The following is a 20,613-nucleotide window of genomic DNA, read 5'->3' as shown; positions in this document are numbered from 1 at the left end:
ATTCAGAGCACAGATCCCAGAGTCAGGTTATCTTGATTTCAATCCTGACTCCTCTAATTATCACAGTATGACCTTATATGAGTAGTATAATCTGTTAGTGTCCTAGATTCATTTATAAAATGAGGATAAAAAAATACTCCACTCATAGGTTAGATTTAAATTAAATAATTCATGTAAAATACTTAAAAGAGCACCTGGCCAATAGCACGCAATACATAATAGCTATTTTTGTAACTGAAATATTAATACTTACTATTTTCAAAAGTTCTAATTATGTTCAAAGCTAATATACAAAGTTCACAGGTTATTAGGTAACTTGCATACTGATCAGTCCTTTACCAATCCTATAGAATTACTATTTTGTTTACAAAACTAAGGACTATCTCTACAGTGTTTTTCATTGGCAAAATTATGCTAGCACTTTATTATTTAAAATACTATAAGATAGGGGTCAAACCACAAAATACATGTCCAAATTTAGAACAAATCAAAGACAGATACTTTTAAAAAGCATTGCAATTATATACCTTAAACCTTCGCTTTTGCATACACATTTAATTGATTCAATTAGAGCACCTAGGTGCTTTTGAATTTATATTGGACTACAGATATGTTCTTTACTTTATAAACTAGTTGGCTGGGTTCCCTATGCTGTGTTTTTAAGACAGTTACCTGATGCTATAGTATAGTCTTTTTCTTTTCTGCTGAACCATTATTACAATTCTATGTTAAATAACTTATGTGGTTGAGGCTTTGTCTTTTTTTCAGTTTAATTTTAGCAAAAATGCTCATATATATGAGCTATGAAAGGATTATCTAACACTGGCAAACTTTTAAAGAAACAAGAGTCTGGCTTGCAGCTCTTTTTAAAAAGTGATAAGGAAAGGCAATGCCATATATAGATAAGCTTCAGGTAGAAATATATTATTTTTGTACATAAATAATGATACTCAGAAATAGGACAGTGAAGCAAATTGTTATGATGACTAAAGGATCTAATTGTTATGAAGATCATTTAATTTTGAGCAGTGTTCATGCTAGCTTTGTATCTTTGGGCAATTTTTATAATCTCTCTGGACTGTATTGTTTATTTGATTAATGTAGGGAATGAGTTAATTAATCTAGAAGCCCTCTAAGGGCCTTTCCTATAATAAAAATCACAAGTTAGCTTCCCCCCTACCTGGTCTTCCCAATCAGTTACATCAGTAAGTCATTCTAGTTCTACCTCTAAAAAAAATCTCCAATCTAGCTACTTCTATCCTTTTTCACTGCTACAACTTTAGTTCAACACTCATTTTAATTATTCCAGTAGACTCCCAATTAGTCTTCCTTTACCTACTCTGACCCAGAACAATTGTCATCCTACAACACAGCAAGAGCCATTTTTTAAAAGGTGGATCGGACTATGTCATTCCCCTGCATAAAGCTTCAGGTAACTTTGCAATACATTTAGAAGAGAATCTTGTTTCTTATCATGCCCTAGAGTAACGTATCTCTTCTTGTTCCCTTCTGCACCATTTACTTACTTCTCGAACACTCTCCCACTCACTTTTTATGTCCCAGCCATGGTAGACTTGAAATTGCTCAGCCCTTCTTTCTCAGAGGACTTGGATATGATGTTTGCTTTGCATAGAATACTCTTTCCCTTTATTTTCACAAGGCTGGAGCTGCCTTGTCATAAAGATCTCAAATTAAATAACACCTGCTTAATGAGGCCCTTCTTGACCATCAAAAGCAAATTAGTGAGACTTATTGTTTCAGCTCCAAAATGTAGAGTTTGAGAGTTGTCATTCCTATCCTTACACCAAGAAAAAGGGAGACAAACGAAAAATCAGAGACTTTGTAGGGCCCGTCAAAGAATTGAATTTGCAGGGCAAAATGCCTGGAAATCTGGAGAGACAGGCAAATCCAGAGAGTCAGAGCTAAGATCTGCTTGCCTAGAGCACAAACTGCTAAAGAAATAAATTGGCGGGAAAATTAAATAGTAATTTTGACAAATTGCTGGAGGCTGAGTGTGGACCAGTGAAAGACTGAGAAACTCCTGGGGGCTGCAGTCATGAGTAGGAGAGTCACACTTTATCCCCAGGAACCCACTATGTTCTCACAATGAAATTCAAGAAAGACCCCTCCTGGCTCTGACAGTGAGAGGGGGAAGAGTAATCCTTGTGAAATGCATCCAGATCCTTCTCCACTGGAAAGGGCTGCTACTCCAGGGGAAAGCCTTTACCAGAGTCTTGTCCCAGAGTAGTAAGGGAAGAGCATTCCTCTCATTACAGACCCTTCTAGTCTTCCTGTCTCAACTAAATGAAGGAGAGGGGGAAGCTATATGGGAAGAAAAACCTGTGAAGATCACAGACCAGAGTCAGAGGCTCCACACCCTCACCACAGCATAAGGCTCCAATTTAATAATAGTGGATTACAACTGAAAGAGTGCAAGACCTATTCTGTGACAAGAATACTTAGGGAAGGCCACCGTACAAGAGAGGAGAAAAAACAAGGACACTAAAGGAATTTAAGCCTCTGTCATCCATAACTATAGCAAATATTAAATCACAGCCCAACTTCAGGGGAGATCAACATAAATTCCCCCATTAGAGGCCTATTTACCTCAGTTCCTACTATCTAATATAATATGTCCAGCTTTCAACAAAAAAATCAAAAGCCATGCTAACAGGCAAGAAAAACAGTCTAAGGAGATGAAACCAGCCTCAGAACCAGACTTAGATATGACACGCATGTTGGAATTACCAAGCATGGAATTTAAAATAACTGTGACTAATATGTTAAGAGCTCTAAAAGAAAAGAGTAGATACTGTGCAAGAACAAATGGATATATAAGCAAAGGATGGGAATTCTAAGAAACAATCAAAAGGAAATGCTGCAAATCAAGAACACTGAAACAGAATTATAGAATGCATTTGATGGGCTCATCAGTACACAGGACATGGCTGAAGAAATAAACAGGGAGCTTGAAGATAGATCAATAGAAACTTCCCCAAATGAACAAAATATCTAAAGACGGTGGGACAATTTCAAAATGTGTGACACGCATAATTGGAATGGACACCAAACCACATACCTGGGAAGCTCAGAGAACACAAAACATGATAAATACCAAAAGAATTATACCTAGTCATATCATAGTCAAACTGTAGCAAATTAAAAAGAAAGGAAATATGGAAAAAAGCTGAGAGTTTGTCGGGAGTTGGGAAAAAATTTCTATAAGGTAGCAACGATAGAAATTACATCAGACATTTCATCAAATTTACATCAAAAATCTTGCAAACAAGGAGAGTAGAGTGGAATATTTAAAGTGACAAAACAAGAAAAAAAAATACACCAACCTAGAATTCTATATCCAGTGAAATTATCCTTCAAAATTGAAGAAGAAATAAAATTTTTCCTTTTTTTTTTTTTTGTGAGGATGATCAGCCCTGAGCTAACATCCATGCTTATCCTCCTCTTTTGCCGAGGAAGACCAGCTCTGAGCTAACATCTATTGCCAATCCTCCTCCTTTTTCTTTTTCCCCAAAGCCCCAGTAGATAGTTATATGTCATAGTTGCACATCCTTCTAGTTGCTGTATGTGGGACGCAGCCTCAGCATGGCTGGAGAAGCAGTGCGTCGGTGCGTGCCCAGGATCTGAACCCCAGGCCACCAGTAGCGGAGTGCGCGCACTTAACCGCCAAGCCACGGGCTGGCCCAAGAAATAAAATCTTTATCAGACAATAACTAAAGCAATTTGTTGCTTGAACACCCTCCCTTCAAGGAATGTTAAAAGAGGTTCTTCAGATAGAAAGAAATGGTATGGGTCAGAAATATGGAGCTATAAAGAAAGAAAGAGTATTGTAGAAGGAATAAATAAAGGTAAAGTAAAATAGTTGAGTTTTCATATTCTTAATCAATTAAAAAAAATTGATTTGTTTAAGCTAATAAGAGTGACAATTAATTGGGTGCTTATAGCACATGGATAAGTGAAATAAATGGTACTGACTTTGTAAAAGACGGGAGAGAGGAATTGGGAATAATTTGTTATATGGTACCAGCACTACACGTGAAAAGAACAGTGTTATTTGAAGGTGGACTTAGATTAGTTAAAAATGGATATGGTAAAGTTTAAGGCAACCACTAATGTTTTTTTAAAAAAGTATCTGATCCACTTAGAGAAGAATTAAAATGGACTCATAAAATGCTTAATTAAAATAAGAGAAGGCAGGAAACCTCTGGGAATAAACAGAAAACAGTTACAAATATGGTAGATGTTAATTTAAATGTATTATTACTTTAAATGTAAATTGTCTAAATACATCAATTAAAAGAGAGATTACTAGAATGGATTTATTTAAAAAAAACAAGATCCAACTATATGCTGTCTAACAAGCAACGCACTCTAAATATAAAGATTCTGAGAAATCAAAATTAAAAGGGTGAAGAAAGATATACCATGCTAAAACTTTCTAAAACAAAACTGAAATACCTATAATAATTTTAGACAACTCAGTCTTCAAAACAGGGAAAATTATTGGAGACAAAGAAAAGAGCCACCTAATGATAAAAGAGTCAGTTCTACACACAAACATCACAATTTTAAATGCATGTACACTTAACAATAGAGCATCTAAAAATGTGAGGCAAAAACTAATATAACATGGAGAAATAGATGAATCTGCACTCATGGTTGAAGACCACAAATCCACCTCCATCAGTAATTGATAGATTAAGCAGGTGGAAAATCAATGAGCATATAGTTGACCTAACAGCAATATTAGTCAATGTGATCTAATTGACATTTATAGAATACTCATTCCATAACAAAAGAATACACATTCTTCTCAAGCCCTCGTGGAACATTCATTCACCAAGATAGACCATATATTAGGGCATAAAACACACCTTAATAAATTGGAAAGAATAGAAACCCTATAGCATATGTTCTCAGACAACAATGGGATTAAACTAGGAATCAATAACTGAAAGATAGCTGGAAAATCTCAAAATATTTGGAAATTATACAACACTTATAAATGACACATGGGTCAATGAAGTCTCAAGTGAAGTTAAAAAATATTTCAAACTAAATGAAAATAGAAATTAAAATTTGTGAAGTGCAGTGAAAACAGTTCTAAGAAATTTATAGCATTAAACACACAGTTTTAAAGGAAAATAAGGAAGATTTGAACTTGTTAATCTATGCTGTTTAATTCTCTCTATATTCCCAGAACCCAGAAAATAGTCTGTCCCACAAGCTTGTTCCTGAAGTCATCACATTGACAGCAAGATATTGTTTCAATTTCCTATAATAATCCTAACACAGACGACATTAAGTCTTGAAAGAAACATGCTTTCCAGGAAAGTGTTTTTGGTTGGAGCCAAAGCTTAAGTGAAGTGCATTATACCCACAGAATCTAAGAGTGGAGCTATCACTGAAGAAGAGCATTTCATTCTACCATTTTCGGAATCCACTATTTTAATAATATTGAGTAGATATTGTGAACTATACAATTTGGCCTATTTAAAATTATTTTAATTACTTGCCTTTTATTTATAGATAAATTTCTTCCTTATTTTCACAGGAGTTTTACTGTTTTTTTTTTATTTCCTCCCTTTCTCAGCCTCGATTTGCATTTAGAATGCTTGCTGCAGAAATACACAGACAGATGGGAGTTTTGCAAGAGACATTAAGCGCTGTAGTAGGCTGAAACAATGAAGCCTTTAGGGAGAAAGCAGAAGCACCTCGTAATATAAAGCTCTGGTTATGAATCTTTTGTGAAATCTGTCTATTACACGTGAGGGGTAAAAAAAGATCTTCACTGCTCAACAAAGTCCTCTTGAATGTTCTCCCTAATTTTTAATTTTGGTGTGTAATCTAGTGATCTATAGGACTGATACACCTCAAGGTCATAGGCTCCCACCCTTGGCTGACTAAGCATTAATTATAAAGAGACAAAGTGAACACACGATGTGCACTACCCTGGGTTTTATTTTTTGATCTTCCATAACCTTCCTCAAATAAGTTCTATAGATCAGTTAAAGAAGTATATCTAATTATTTATATTTGTTGTCATAGAAAATACTATCTTAAGTTTAAAACTGTCATGACTTCTTATCCACAGTATTTGTTTGGAAGGAACTAAAAAAAGAATTCCTCAAATATATGCACAAGACGAGTTGACATTATCTGTCTCCTTTCAGAAATTTTGTTTTTAATTTCAAGAGCAATACATGCTTGTTTAAAAGATTCCAGCTGTGTAAATTAAAAGCTTACGTTTCTCCTCACTTGGCTCTAAGCAATTTTACTTCCCCCTTCGGAGACGACCTAATCCCTACCAGTTTGGTTTGTCTATTTGATGACTTTTTACTAGGCATCCTTCTTTATATTTATTTACACATATGTAATATTATACATATTCTATATTTATTCAATTATTTAAATAGCTGTAGGTTATTCATTGCAATGAAAGTAGTGTAATGTTCCACCATTTTTATAATAAGCCATTGTGATAAGTGTACAAACTGTTGCAGTACACACACACACACAAACATACATATTTTGTGTGTGTGTTTGAGTTTCTATAATATAGGTTCCTGGAAATGTAATTGCTGCACCAAATTATATATGAGTTTATTTATATTAATAATGACTGAGATTGTATTACATGTATACAGTAATTTAGAAAAAATGATCTTTAAAACTATATTGTCTCATCTAGATAATTTTTTGTTTCTTTGTGTATTCTTCATTATGTCCTGCAGAAATTTTTATTAGTTTTCTCGTAAATATCTTGCACGTTTACTTTCAGCTTAATACAAAATAGTTTAAAATTGTGTTGCTATGAGATGTTTTTCGTTATATACTAAATTTTGCTATGAATATTTCATTTTATCAGAAGTGCGGTTAGCAGCTGGTGTACTTTAAATATTATTGCCATATCATGTTAGCCAGAAGGATATTTTTTTTTCTAGTTTTTTATTTATCTTTTGATAATATAAAATTGCTGAATATATATGTACATAGTTTAGGCATTTTGTGGGGAGGAGAGGAGGGAATATAGTTATTTGAAATCTCAATTTCTTTTAAAAAAGGGTTTTGGGGCAAGTCTCCAAGTATTATTTATTCAACTAATAAAATTTGTGGGGTACCTGGAACATGATGGAAGATAATGTTTGGTGATATAATAAATGAATGAGTAAATGAATGATGATTAAATTAATGACTAGATAACTGAATGTTTCTACTAAACCATACTAATAAGTTGCTGTGGTTAAGATTATCTGTTAATCACAAAAAAACTGTTCTTTCTTAATTCCAGGCAATATGGCTAGATTTCATATCCAGGTTTTTCTTGCAGTTATCTATGGTTATTTATGGTAATTATGGTATATACCATAATTGAGCTCCAGTGGCAATAGAACATACGCCCCAGGGCTATTGGTGTGGCATCTTCCTTCTTTCTGACATTTCCATTGACTGCAACCTAAACATAGTGGAGACCCCACAGAACATGCATACCTTAAGTGACGACAGAGCTACACAAAGTAAAGAATCTAGGACTCTGGAGCAGGGCTGCTTTCAAATTTAGGACATTCACACCCAGAGCTGTACATGACAGAGGAAAAAAATCCATACAAACAAGCAACAATGAGAACAAAATAATCTTGTCATTGGATCTTTTTGGTACAGTAGCCTGCCTTTGTATAAAACGGTGATACCACCTATGTTAGCCTCTCAGTATTATTACCCAAACAAGTATCCTGTACTTGAAACCTCTCTAGCTTGACTTCATGACACCACACATTCCAATTTTCCCCTATGTCAGTAGCCACTGCTCCTTAGCCTCCTTTGCTAGCTCCACGTTTTCCACCTAAATTCCAAGCCCACAGCTTAGACCTTGACTTCCTTATCTTTTCTACAAACACTCTGATCTAAAGATATTTCATTCATACTTATGGATCAAAATGCCACTGCTTATGGAGATAGTTCAAATTAATTTTCCAGTCTTATCCTCTGAGTTCAAGATTCATATATCCACCACCTTACTTAAAAGAATCAGTATGATGTAACATATAAGAGCGTGGATTCTGCAACCAACCCAGCCCTGACACTTAATAATTGTGTGATTTGGGGCAAATCACTTAACCACTTAGTGTCATAGATTTTTCTCATTATAATATCATGACAATAATAGGGCTTACCTCATATGGCTGTATTGAGGATGAAATGAGTTTATACAGTCCATCCCTATATAAAACACTTAAAAGTTTACCTGGCACAGAGTAAAGGTTACTTAAGTCATTACTATTACTTGATTTTTTTGTTGAGATATTCTACTGATAACCAAAATATATCTAAAACTGAACTTTTGACTGTCTCCAAAGGCTTCTTTTTTTCTGCAGCCTGCTCTATTACAGTAAATGGCCGTCGTCTATCATGTTTTACAAATTAGAAACTTAGGATTCATAAGTTTTCTCTATTCAGTTGTGTGTGTGTATATATATATGCAAGGTAACTACACATCGTCAATCAATCCACTCCATTACACCATTCCAGCTGCTTACCTGCAAGATGCTACTTTATCCATTGCTATCATCCTCTTCCCATTGGATTACTGCCTCCATATTGGTCTTTTCATGCCAATTATCTCATACAGTCTACCATTCACACTATAATAGCTGGCATAATCTGTTTACTGTTTTATATTTGGTTTGGTTTTAGTCAGGTTTATGAAGTATAAGGTTCATAGGTTAGAATTCACCATTTTGGATGTAAATTTAAGTAAATTTTGATATATTTATACAGTCATGTAGCCACCTCACAATCAAGATGAAGAACATGTCCATCATCCAAAAATGTTCCCTTCTGCACTTTTGTAATCAACTTTTACATTCTCAGCTTCCCTCAGTGCTGGGCAAACATTGATCTGTTTTCTGTCCCTAGAGTTTTGCCCTTTCCAAACTATTACATACAAGGAATCGTACAATATGTATCATTTCTGAGTCTGGCTTTAATATTATTCAGTTTTATGCATATGCCACATCTTGATTTTTAGGTATATATATTCCTACAATTACTATATAATTTTAGTGAATTGATCCCTTTATTATTATGTGACATTCTTTGTATTCTTTTTTTTTTTTTTCCTGATGGATTAGTTATCTACTGCTCTGTGGTAAATTACCCAAAAATTAGGGACTTTAAAAAATATTTTTTCATTGTTTTGTTTTTAATCAGAGACACAAGTGCAGCTTAATTGATTGCCTTTACCTCAAGATATGTCATGAGTTTGCAATTAAGGCTGTAATATCATCTGAAGGTTCAACTTGAGGGGGATCTGCTTGCAAACTAACTTGTGTGATATTTGTCAGAATCAGTTCTTTGTGGGTTGATAGACAGAGGTATTCAGTTTCTCACTGGCTCTTGGCCAGAGTCGTCCTTCAGTTCCTTATGAAGTGGGTATCTCCAGAGGGCAGATCACAAAATGGCAGCTGACTTTCCTGAAAGTGAGCAAGAGAACAAGAGAAAGCAAACGTTCAATATGGAAGCCACACTGTTTTCATACCCTTATCTCAGAAGTGACATCCAATTACTTCTGCTATATTCTATGCATTAGAAATGAATCAATAAGTTCATTCCAAACTCAAGCGGAGGAGATTACACAAGAGCAAATATACAAGTTGGGAAACATAAGAAGGCATCTTAAAGGATGCCTACTATATAATATCCCTTGTTCTTTTGATGAGCGTTTGCATAGTATATACCTTTTTCAATCCTTCTACCATTAACCTATACGTCTCTTCGTAATAAAAGTTAGTATCTTGGAGACAGCATAGAGTTGGACCTCATCTTTTACCCAGTCTGAGTTATTTGAATACATATATTTTTGAGCTTTAAATCCTTCCATTAACAACATGGTTTAGAAAATTATACCTAATGATAAGTTAGCATAATGAAGACAGATGCACAATTAATACGAATATGCAAACTCCAGCACCACAGGAAATTCATCCCTATCTCCAAAACAACATGGAATGATTGAGCATGTGTGAAATGCAATAAAACACTTTAATTATTTGAGATGATTGTTATAGAATGTAGATTGTTATGTGATGAAAGGAACTAAGATGGAAGGGATTTTAACGTTGGAAGTACATGGAATACACAGAAATTTCCATGAGCATGGGAACATTGTCACACTTCATTTTCTGTGAAGTGAGTTCCTTAATAAGAAGCAATGCTATGTGGAATAACATAATGATGGATAAGGCATTTTGTAAGTCCATGGATGGTAGTTTTGCTATAAGTAATCTGGGCAGGGAAGGCAAATCTGTATCCAGAATAAGTATCTATTCCAGTAAGAACAAAACAAAACATTGCCCTTCCATGATGGAAGTGGTCCAATGTAATCAACCTGCCACCAAGTAGCTGGCTGATCACCTGGGGAATGGAGCCAGACTAGGGACTCAGTGTAAGGCTCTGCTGCCGGCAGATTGGGCATCAGCAGTGGCTGTAGCCCGGTGGACCTTGGTGACTGAAATTCCATGTTACTGAGCTTATACCTAACCTCCATGGCCTCTTCTTTGTTCATGAGCCCAACGGGTAGTGACAGGGATGGGTGGAGAAAGATACTGACTGAGATCCACAGAATGAATCACCTTGTCCATTTGATTATTAAAATCTTCCTCTGTTGAGGTCACCCTTTGATGAGCATTCACATAGGACACTGTTATGACTTTGTTAAATTAACATTTGTTAAGTGGAGCACAGGGTGCCAGAAGGTGAACTGTGGTTCGACAAGAGACCATGAGAGAAATTGAAATAGAGAAGTTTATTACTCTCACATCCTGGAGGAAGTGGATGGAACACCTTGGGGCCCACATGGGGAGGTCAAGGCAGAGTGCAGACAGGGAGAGAGTCAGGATCTGAGGCACATGCCTTTATTAGGATCTGTGAGTGGAGTGCTTTGGAGTTCCTGGGCTAGGGCCAGATTGGTCATTTAAAGCCAAAAATAGCAGGGTTTTGTTAAGTCTCATGGTGGGCTTATGTAAGAGGTACATAAAGCATACAGGCACTGGGAGGCAGAGGAGACTGTTGATCACAAAGGCTGTCAGGGAAGTCATATCAGAAACTCACATTTGCTTGTGACTCTGTGGGCTGTTATCTAGGGCATGTGCTTACACGAGGGGGCTAGTGTCAGTTTAAGGTCTCTGCAAGAACCTAGCCAAACAAAATGGATGCTGAGGCAATGATACCGTGCAGTAGCTTAGCTAAATCTCAACAGACACAATATCTTCACCTTTTTTGGCCCATTCAGAAAAGTCTATTGACATACATCTTCCCCAAATTTCCTTGTCATCAATTTTCCAATCATGTTGCATCTAAGTCCCTAATGATCCAGCTAAGCTATTGGCCATAGCCCATTAATTGGCATACAATTGCCCATCTGGCCATTTCTCTTTCCAAGCAAAATGAACAACCAGGTGCACTGCTTGATGTTCTCCCCACTGGAAGGATTTCCTTCACCACTGTCCCTCAGGGATGTCCCAGAAAAGGACTGGAGTGCTATAGCTATCTATTTTCAGGTGGTGCCTGAATATCACGCAGAACTTTCTTTAAACCAGGCCCTAGTCTTCTCTTCCTCTGTAAACTGATCATAGGGAAATCCATATGAGACTATAGGTGCAGGCTCGGAGAGAGAAGGTGGCGTAGCAAGAGTGGGGAACATGGGAATTTGAGACACTTCTTCATGTAACTTACCTGTGCCTTCAGGGCCTTCTTGAGCCTGATCATGTATATACCACTTCGATTTGATGATGAAATCTTGCTGTACGTACCCAACTTTGTGGTTTGGTGGGTCAGATAATATCCATTTTATGATGAGAAGCTCAGGTTGCATAGTAACTAGGTAGCCTGTGATTAAGTGTCAGTCTCTACTAAGGCCCGGTATCAAGGCAAGAACTGTTTCTCAAAAGGAAAATAGTTATTCACAGAGGATAACAGGATTTTGCTGCAAAATCCTGAGGGCTTAAGCTGTGATTCACCTGCAGAGGGCTGCCAAAGACTCCAAATAGCATCCCTACCTGCCACTGACTCTTTAGCACCATTTAAGCTGCGGGATCATATGGCCCAAGCAGCAGAGCGCTTGCTCAACAGCCTGGACCTGTTGCAGAGGTCTCTTGTTCTGAGCCCCACTCAAAACTGGCAGCTTTGCCAGGTCACTCGGAATGTGTTGCCTCCGATATCCAAAGAAGTCCACTAGGCCTCTGTTTTGGTTGTAGGAGTGACCAGATGCAACAACGTATCCTTCACCTTAGAAGGACTATCTCAACATGCCTCAGATCACTGGACATTTAGAAATTTCACTGGGGTAGAAGGTCCCTGACTTTTTGTTGAATTTATTTCCCACCTTCTGACATGCAAATATCATGTGAAGGGGAAGAGGGAGAATCTCCCTCTGCTCTTTCCCTTAAGGTTCTTATGGCTGGCCAAATAATTAACAAGACAGGTTAACAGGAGAAAATAATGCCAAGTTTAATAACATGTATACATGGGAGAAACTCAGAAATGAGCAGCCCGTCATTCTGTCTGAGCTTCTCGCTTAAGTATTGCAGCTAAAGGTGAGGAAGTTGTTGGGGGTGGGTAGTGGTATGGGATTTCAGAGGGGAAGAAGACAGTTCACAGGGAGATAGAAATGCAAATGTTTGTCTGACAACTCTTTTCAGGCCCACCTATAGAGAATGTGGTCAGGGAGAGACAGAATTTTTGACAAGAGGGGCTTGGTGCCTTTCCTATTGTAACATCTATTTTACATTATATTACAGCCATCATGATAATAACTCCTTCCTGAAACAAATCCTTTGTTTTAAATTCTGTAGGCAGTTTGGGAGGGGAAGCTCAAATGTTCTTCCTGAGTTTTCTGAGTCTTTATTGTCTTCAGCTAGAAATAATCCACATACCAGAGTGGGGCATCTTGGGGTGACCTGCCCTGAGCACCATCACACGCAAATATGTCCAATCAGCATAATGTCATCTATGTAATGGACCGCTTTGATCTCTTGTGGAAGGCAAAGATGATCATGATCCCTGCAAACTAAATTATGACGTAGGGCTGGAAAGTCGATATGCCCCTGAGGTAGGCCAATGAAGGTGTAATACTGGCCTTGCTAGCTGAAAGCAAATTGCTTCTGGTAGTTTTTATTGACAGGTACAGAGAAAAATAATCCAGCCCTGGTGGTCTAGTGTTTAAGATTCGGCGATCTCATCACCATGCCCTGGGTTCCTTTCCTGGTCAGGGAACCACACCATCCATCTGTTGGTCATCATACTGAGGTGGCTGTGTGTTGCTGTGACACTGAAAGCTATACCACTAGTATTTCAAATACCAGCAGGGTCATCCGTGTTGGACAGGTTTCAGGGGAGCTTCCAGACAAGGCTGACTAGGAGTAAGGACCTGGCCACCCACTTCCCAAAAATTGGCCATGAAAACCCTATGAATAGCAGTGGAGCCTTGTCTAATACAGTATTGGAATGTGAGAGGATGGGGCAAAAAGACAAGGCAGGGTTCTGCTCTGCTGTACGCAGGATCGCTAGGAGTCAGGATCCACTCAATGGCATTAACAGCATATGGTAAAAAAAAGCATTTTCCAGATCAACAGTTGCACCAGATGCCAGGGGATTGTGTTAATTTGCTCAAGCAATGAAAACACATCTGATAGTGCAGCTGCAATTGGAGTCACCACCTAGTTAAGCTTCTGATAATCCGCTGTCATTCTCCAAGAGCCATCTGTCTTCTGCAGAAGCCAAATAGGTAAGGTGAATGTGGTAGGAATCACCACCCCTACATCTTTCAAGTCTTTGATGGTGGCGCTAATCTCTGTAATCCCTCCAGGAATATAGTATTGCTTTTGGTTTACTTTTTTGTTACGCAGAGGCAGTTCCAGTGTCTTCCACTTGGCCTTTCTCACCATATTAGTCCTTCCTCCATAGGTCAGAGAATCAATATGAAGATTCTGTCAGCTGCTAAGTATGTCTATTCCAATTATGCATTCAGAACTGGGGAGATAACCACAGGATAAGTTTGAGCACCCACTGGCCCCACGTGAGATGGACCTAAGCTAAAACTCCATTGATCACTAACTTCCACAAACCCCTACTCTAACTGGTGGACCAGAGTGATACGTTGGGTCTCCTGGAATCAGTGTCAGTTCAGAGCCAGTGTCCAGTAGTTCCTAAAGATCTGATTATTTCCTTTTCTCCAATGCACAGTTACCCTGGTAAAAGGGTATAGGTACATTTGGGGAAGGCTGAAAGATTAAAAATATAATTTTTATGTCAGGATACTAGGATTCTTCCTCAAGGGGCCCCAGCCTCCCTTCATTCAGGAAGTTCTGTGTCTGTACACTGGCTCAACTCTAGGAATTGATTGAAGTGCCATGCCTTTTTTGTTTTTATGATTCGGGTAAGACTTTTGAGCACTTACTGTAGGACTTTTATGCTTGCACGTATCAAGTAAGAATTGAATAGGTTTCCTATCTATTTCAGTTCTAGAAACACTATGATCAACTAGCCAATGCCATTGATTGGTGTAAGTCAGACTATTCTGATGCTACTTTGACTCTGCTGTCCATTACGGTAAACACAGCCACCTTGCCTTTGGTGATTGAGTACCGCCGTTTGTCCCCTGCCACCCCAGGATCCAATTACTCCTATTGCATTTAGATTTGTCAGTTGAGTGGCTGCAGTTCCCACTGTAAATTCTGGCCTACAAAGAATAGAAATCATGGAACTCTTCAAGGACAATGTGGCTTCACTCACAAATTTATTTCTCATGGTGTGGATGAAATATATGTCTGCTGGACCTTCCCAATATGGGTGAGAAAGCCTTAAATGACAAATCCACTCTAACATTTCAGTCTCCCTAAGCCTTTGAATCCTTTCCTATACATTAAGCCAAGGCAAGTTTGGCATTTCTAACTCACTCACTGTGGGCTACCTTTTGGCCTATGTTTCAATCAACCAAACAAATGGTTGAAGCCCTTTCAAACTCCCAGAGCTACAACACTAAATGCAGAATCTCTACTTAGTGAGTCCGTCTCTCTCTCTCTCTGTGTCTATCTATTTATCTAATTGTATAAAGAATTGGCTCATGCATTATAGAGGCTGAGAAGTCCCATGATCTGACATCTGAAAGCTGGAGGCCCTGGAAAGCTGGTAGTGTAGCTCCAGTTCAAGGCCAAAGGCCCAAGAACCAGGGGTGCAGATGGTGTAAATCTCACCTCAAGTGCAGAAGACCAACGACTCAGCTCATCAAGTCAGGCAGAGAGCAAACTCTTCTTTCCTCTGCTGTTTTTTTCTATTCACCTCTCAGCTGATTGGATGTTGCCCACCCACATCAGGGAGGGCAATCTGCTTTACTCAGTCTACAGACTCAATTGCCCATCTCAACCAAAAACACACTCACAGGCACACCCAGAAATAATGTTTAGCCAAATATCTGGGCACTCATGGCCTGGTCAAGTGGACACATAAAATTAACCATCACATCCTCCTTAGAATTCAGGCTAATTTAATGGCCCAGTGTTCTCAGCTCTCCGATGGGCTCAAGAAACTGTGATTTTGTGGTTCATCCTTTTTTGTTATTTCAAGAGCAATGCACTTTCTAACTTTATACATAATAAATGAAAGAAGAAATCCCAGATTTATTTTTTAAAAGTGTGTATGATATCATGACATGTTTCTCTTTACGATCATCCCAGGATGATTCCAGTTGTGCTTAACACAAAATTCAAACTTGTTACCATGGTCCTGAAAGGTTTTTCTCCTACCTTCTTCTCCTAGCTCTTTTTTCTCTAATTATTTTTTTCTTCCCTCTCAGCTCTAAAATTGTCCTACATGCAGTCTATCAGTTCTTCAAATATGCCAAAGTGTTTACCACCTGATGGCCTCTGTACATGTTGTTGTCTCTCAAATTCTTCCTCTCAGATTTTAAACTGGTTTAATGATTCTCATACTTAAGGTTAGTTCTCAGTTTAAATGTCATCCTCAAACATGTAAGAAACTTTACGTCCATGCCATTTTGTTTCCTTTAGAGGGTAATTTCTAATAATTGTATTTCTTTTCGTGTGAGTACTTAATTTCTTTGTTTTCCAAAAGCAAGCAACTTGAGAATTGATTCCAATTCCATTTTGATCAACATTAAGACTTCAGAGTCTTGAACAGTTTTCCATGTGCAATAGCCCATTTACAAATGTTTATTGGCTGCTTTGGTAAGCATGAACTTTGTCATTTTTAAAACTAATTGTATACTCTCTGGTTCCTTGGAGCCAAGGCTGATCTTGAGGAAAATAACTTTCTTGCAGGATGATTCAGCATAAAGATTAACTTAAAAGACCAAACAACACATGTGATATATCTTTTATTTATTTATTTATTTTTTGCCCTTGACATAGCTTTTTGTAATCCCATATGCTTAGGGCTGTGGATTACTCCCTGTCTTACTTTACTATGTCTTCTTATATTGCATGGATTCTCAGAGGAAAACACAAATAGGCCAGGTATGATGTTCACAAAATACCTACACCATATGAATAAGTGTTAGGTATTGTGCAATATAGATTATATTGAAAGTTATCCCTATGCTAATATCACATGCTCATCAAACCTATTGCCCACTGAATACTTTTTTACCTTTATTTAAGCCATGCTCTCCAGTTGTGTATTGATTTTTAATAACATTTAAACTAGGTGGAATTTCCACAGCAGCGATATCTGTTGTACTGTTTGATATTGCTAATTTTGCACTAAGTGATTCCTGAGAATTTAAGAGCAATGTAGATTTAGGCAGCATTTTTAAACCTTTTCTCTTATTTAAACTTCTTTATTATAATTTAAAACTTTTCCCACTAATTGTTAAAAGAGTGCATATCTTTTTTTTTTTTTTTTTTTTTGTGAGGAGATCAGCCCTGTGCTAACATCCGCCAATCCTCCTCTTTTTTTGCTGAGGAAGACGGCCCTGGGCTAACATCTGTGCCCATCTTCCTCCACTTTATATGGGACGCCGCCACAGCATGGCTTGCCAAGCAGTGCGCTGGTGCGCGCCCGGGATCCGAACCAGCGAACCCGGGGCCGCCGCAGCGGAGCACGCGCACTTAACCACTTGCGCCACCGGGACGGCCCCTGCATATCTTTTATACAGACAACATCGAAAATTATGTTTCAAGTCCTAAGACCTAGCGTTAAGTTCCAGGTCCTGCAATTTGACTCAAAGTTGACCACTTAAAGACATGATGATTTAGACTAAAATTTTATTTTCCTTACTAAATACTCTTGTTATTCATTTCTTACATACTACTTCATTTTCCCACCCACTCTACCCCTCCAAAAACAAGAATTTGAATATTCATTAGGAATTTTCTTTCTCTTGTGAATTATAGTTCACTTTTATATTAAGTCCTGTTGGTTCTAATCCCACAACATTATTGACATGTGTCTCCATCTCTCCAGTTCCACTACCATAGGATATGAGGTGATTGGGATTGCTTATCTAGACATATTAGTCTCCTCAATGGCTTCTCTTCCTCAAAGTTATTTCACCTCCAGTGTATTTAAAAATTCTGCCTGATTATTCAGGATTGTTTTAAAAAGGCACTTAAGTTTTTTTTTTTAATCTGCTAAATAAATATTAACATCCTCAGCTTTGCTTTCAAAGCCCATCATATCTATATTATGAGATTTGTCCTAGTGGTGTATTTTAGGCTACGTCTCTTAAAAACTTTTGTTATAATCCGATCATTTAAATTGTACAGGGGAGGCTATGATTCAAAAAGGTGGTCTATATGAATGAATTGAGAATCAGTTCTTTGAAAAGCCCTAGCTGAAACAAGTAGTGTTGACTTAATTTTCCTTATAAAATGATAACTGAACTATTGGATGTTTTCCACGTATATAATAGTTAAGATTCACTTAGCCCGTGGTGCACATACTCTGTTCTAATGTGCAAAGTGCTTTCTATAGAGTGATAGAAATTCTGTAGGGTTAGGAATTCTGTAGGGTTAGGAACTATTACTACTTTCATCTTACAGATGAAACCATGGTTCACAGAGTTTATTTCAACTCTTACTTAGCTAATATGTGGCAGAGTGAGAATTTAGATTCGGGTCTTTCTGACCCCAAAGCAAATTAAATAACTGTAATGAATACCTACTATGTGTTAGAGAACTTGTAAAGGAGTTTTTAAAATACTGTATCATCTAATCTTGACCGTAGGACTCTGCCAATTTAGGTTGAGAGATGTTAAGGACTTGGGAATAAGGTACCAGACGTGGAACTCAAGCAAAGGTCCTGTGAGTCCCAAGACCGGATGCTGTATCCACTACTCAGCTCTACAGTTATGGTGACATTCAGACAGGCAAAGGCTTTTTTTCTCTACTTTTCTTCACTAGCTTGGTAGAATTCACAACTGTACAACTTATTTAGTTAGTGCACTGAATTTAGTTCGAAAGACTCTAAGGATAAAACGTTGGGGAAAAAAAGTGTTGGTTTCCTTTTCCCCTAATTATTGTGCCTGATATTTGGATTATAAGCTTGAATGTTTCCTGAATTTCAACATTTTACTATCTGCTATAATTCACTTGAAATCTTTGCATGTTCCCCCAGGAATATTTGTACTTGCATAAGAAAGTGCCAATCCCACACGAGGAAAAGAGTTGAAGAACACTCTGGGAGAAGGCTGGTCTATCAGATTTAGGGGAGAAAAAAATTTGCTAGGATTCTTATATCAAGTGTCCTAAGATGAATAAGGTCTATTTTTCAGTTCATACATTCATGGATTTACTTAGGCTTTCATTTTCTCAACAGACAGATATCAAGCGTTTGGCATCCTGTTGGCAGCATAAAGAGGGTTATAGAGATGAATAAGACAGTTTTGAAAAGAATTCAGACTAAGGATATAGAAAAATGGAGTTTAAATGGTTAAATTTCAGATAAATAGCCTGTTTTTGAACATATGGAACAAGTATAATTATAGAAGACGGGAAGGCAGAATCAGGTAAGATAGGAGACTAAATTGGAAAGGGGGAATTAATAGAAAGTGGGAAAAAATCATATAAATAGTTTTATTAGAAAACAATGATGTGACATTTTGAAATGAACAGAAGAGAAAAATCTGCAAGAGATCCGTAAAGATAGGATAACATTAAGGTCATATACATTTTTATATCTCTGATACATAGGTATTTTTAAGACGTATTTATTTAGCTCTATTGTTCTCGAAACTCTGCTAATGAGATCAAGGTCTTGAGTTTACAGACTGCAAAAAGCACTACCCATTTAGGAATATGGCAAAGGTCACAAATAATTTTGAAGTGGAAGTATGGGTTAAGTAAACAAAAGATGTCACTACTTAAAAAATAACCTACATAGATTACCATTTCAATAATATCCACTTCATTTTAAGAATAATACAATGATTATGATAGATTAACCTTTATTTTACTTCATTACTAAATTATAATCTTAAATACATTTAAACTATATATAAGTAGTGATGTAACACATTCAAACACTGTAAGAGGTAATGCTTATAAATGTCCTAAAATACTGTTAATTTCTCTTTCTATTTCAGGTCCTGATCTTTACACTGTATAAAAAAAATTTAACTCAAGACTTTAATGTACCAGGAAGATTTGTTTATCTACTTTGAAAGAGATCATATACAACTAATATAGTGGTAATGAGGAAATGCATTTATTAACTAACTAGTACAATAAAATACTAGAAGACATTCTGAGAAAACTGATTCTGCTCAGGTTTTTAAAAAAAAGTCTTATGATTATACCTTTCTAAGTAATCAGTTTCTAAGCTACCATACCCTAAAGAAATTCATGACACACTAGCAGAAGTAAATAGCATTTTCTTCTGACTTAACTTTTGTATTAATTACAAAATATTCTTAACTCTCATGTCCAGAAAGGAGTCTTCATTAACCCGCTGTATGTACCCTTAATTCTTTTTATCTTTGTAATTATAAAGTTCAAAATATTTCCACCCTAATGCATGCTGGTTTGAATATTTTTGTCTTAAAAACAGAGTTATAAAATAGTCTGTGAAAGGTTCTGATTGCCTTCCATGATAGGGCTTTTATAAACTACCTTAATTAGGAATTCAATAATAACTATCGGGTGATATTACCATGCATAGTTCTTTCTAATTATTATAAAGTTATTTAATTTTTTAAAAAATATTTCAATGTGGAATCTCTCCTCTTCCCAGCCCTCCCATGACTCCCCTCAAAAATTGAGTAAATGAATTCACATTTTAGGCAAGTCACAGCAAGTAGCATTAGAAACTTCAACTTGCTACCCAACTGGTTTTGCAATTGAATCTTTTCATAAGCATTTTTATAAGCCTTACATATGCAAATAGAAAAGGATTGGAAGGGAACACAGAAAAATAGACTCAGTTGGTATTTTACCATAGTACAACTGTGAAAAAAATTAATTTTTTGTTAAAACAGTTGTAACTTATGATAATGATGATAATAATAATAACAGCCAAGATTTGGAGTGATTATTTTGTACTAGTCACTGTTTTAAGTACTTTCCATGAATTGAACACGTGCAT

General features: G+C 36.9%; 1 long non-coding RNA gene across 1 annotated transcript in view; it reads right to left on the bottom strand.

Annotated features, from left to right (window-relative positions):
• Positions 1-7,661: 7,661 nt before the first annotated feature.
• The window catches only part of LOC147914454 (uncharacterized), a 138,837-nt gene continuing 125,885 nt past the window's right edge, over positions 7,662-20,613 (bottom strand). Inside the window, exon 4 of the long non-coding RNA XR_015555476.1 lies at positions 7,662-9,491. This is a non-coding gene — a long non-coding RNA (uncharacterized LOC147914454). The remainder of the gene's footprint in view (positions 9,492-20,613) is intronic.

Source organism: Ceratotherium simum, chromosome 20 (assembly GCF_057802395.1).
Source record: "Ceratotherium simum simum isolate JZ-2026a chromosome 20, ASM5780239v1, whole genome shotgun sequence".
In the NCBI taxonomy this organism is placed as follows: Eukaryota; Metazoa; Chordata; class Mammalia; order Perissodactyla; family Rhinocerotidae; genus Ceratotherium; species Ceratotherium simum.
The sequence above is the reverse complement of the archived record's forward strand: the minus strand, read 5'-3'. Positions and strand labels throughout refer to the sequence as shown.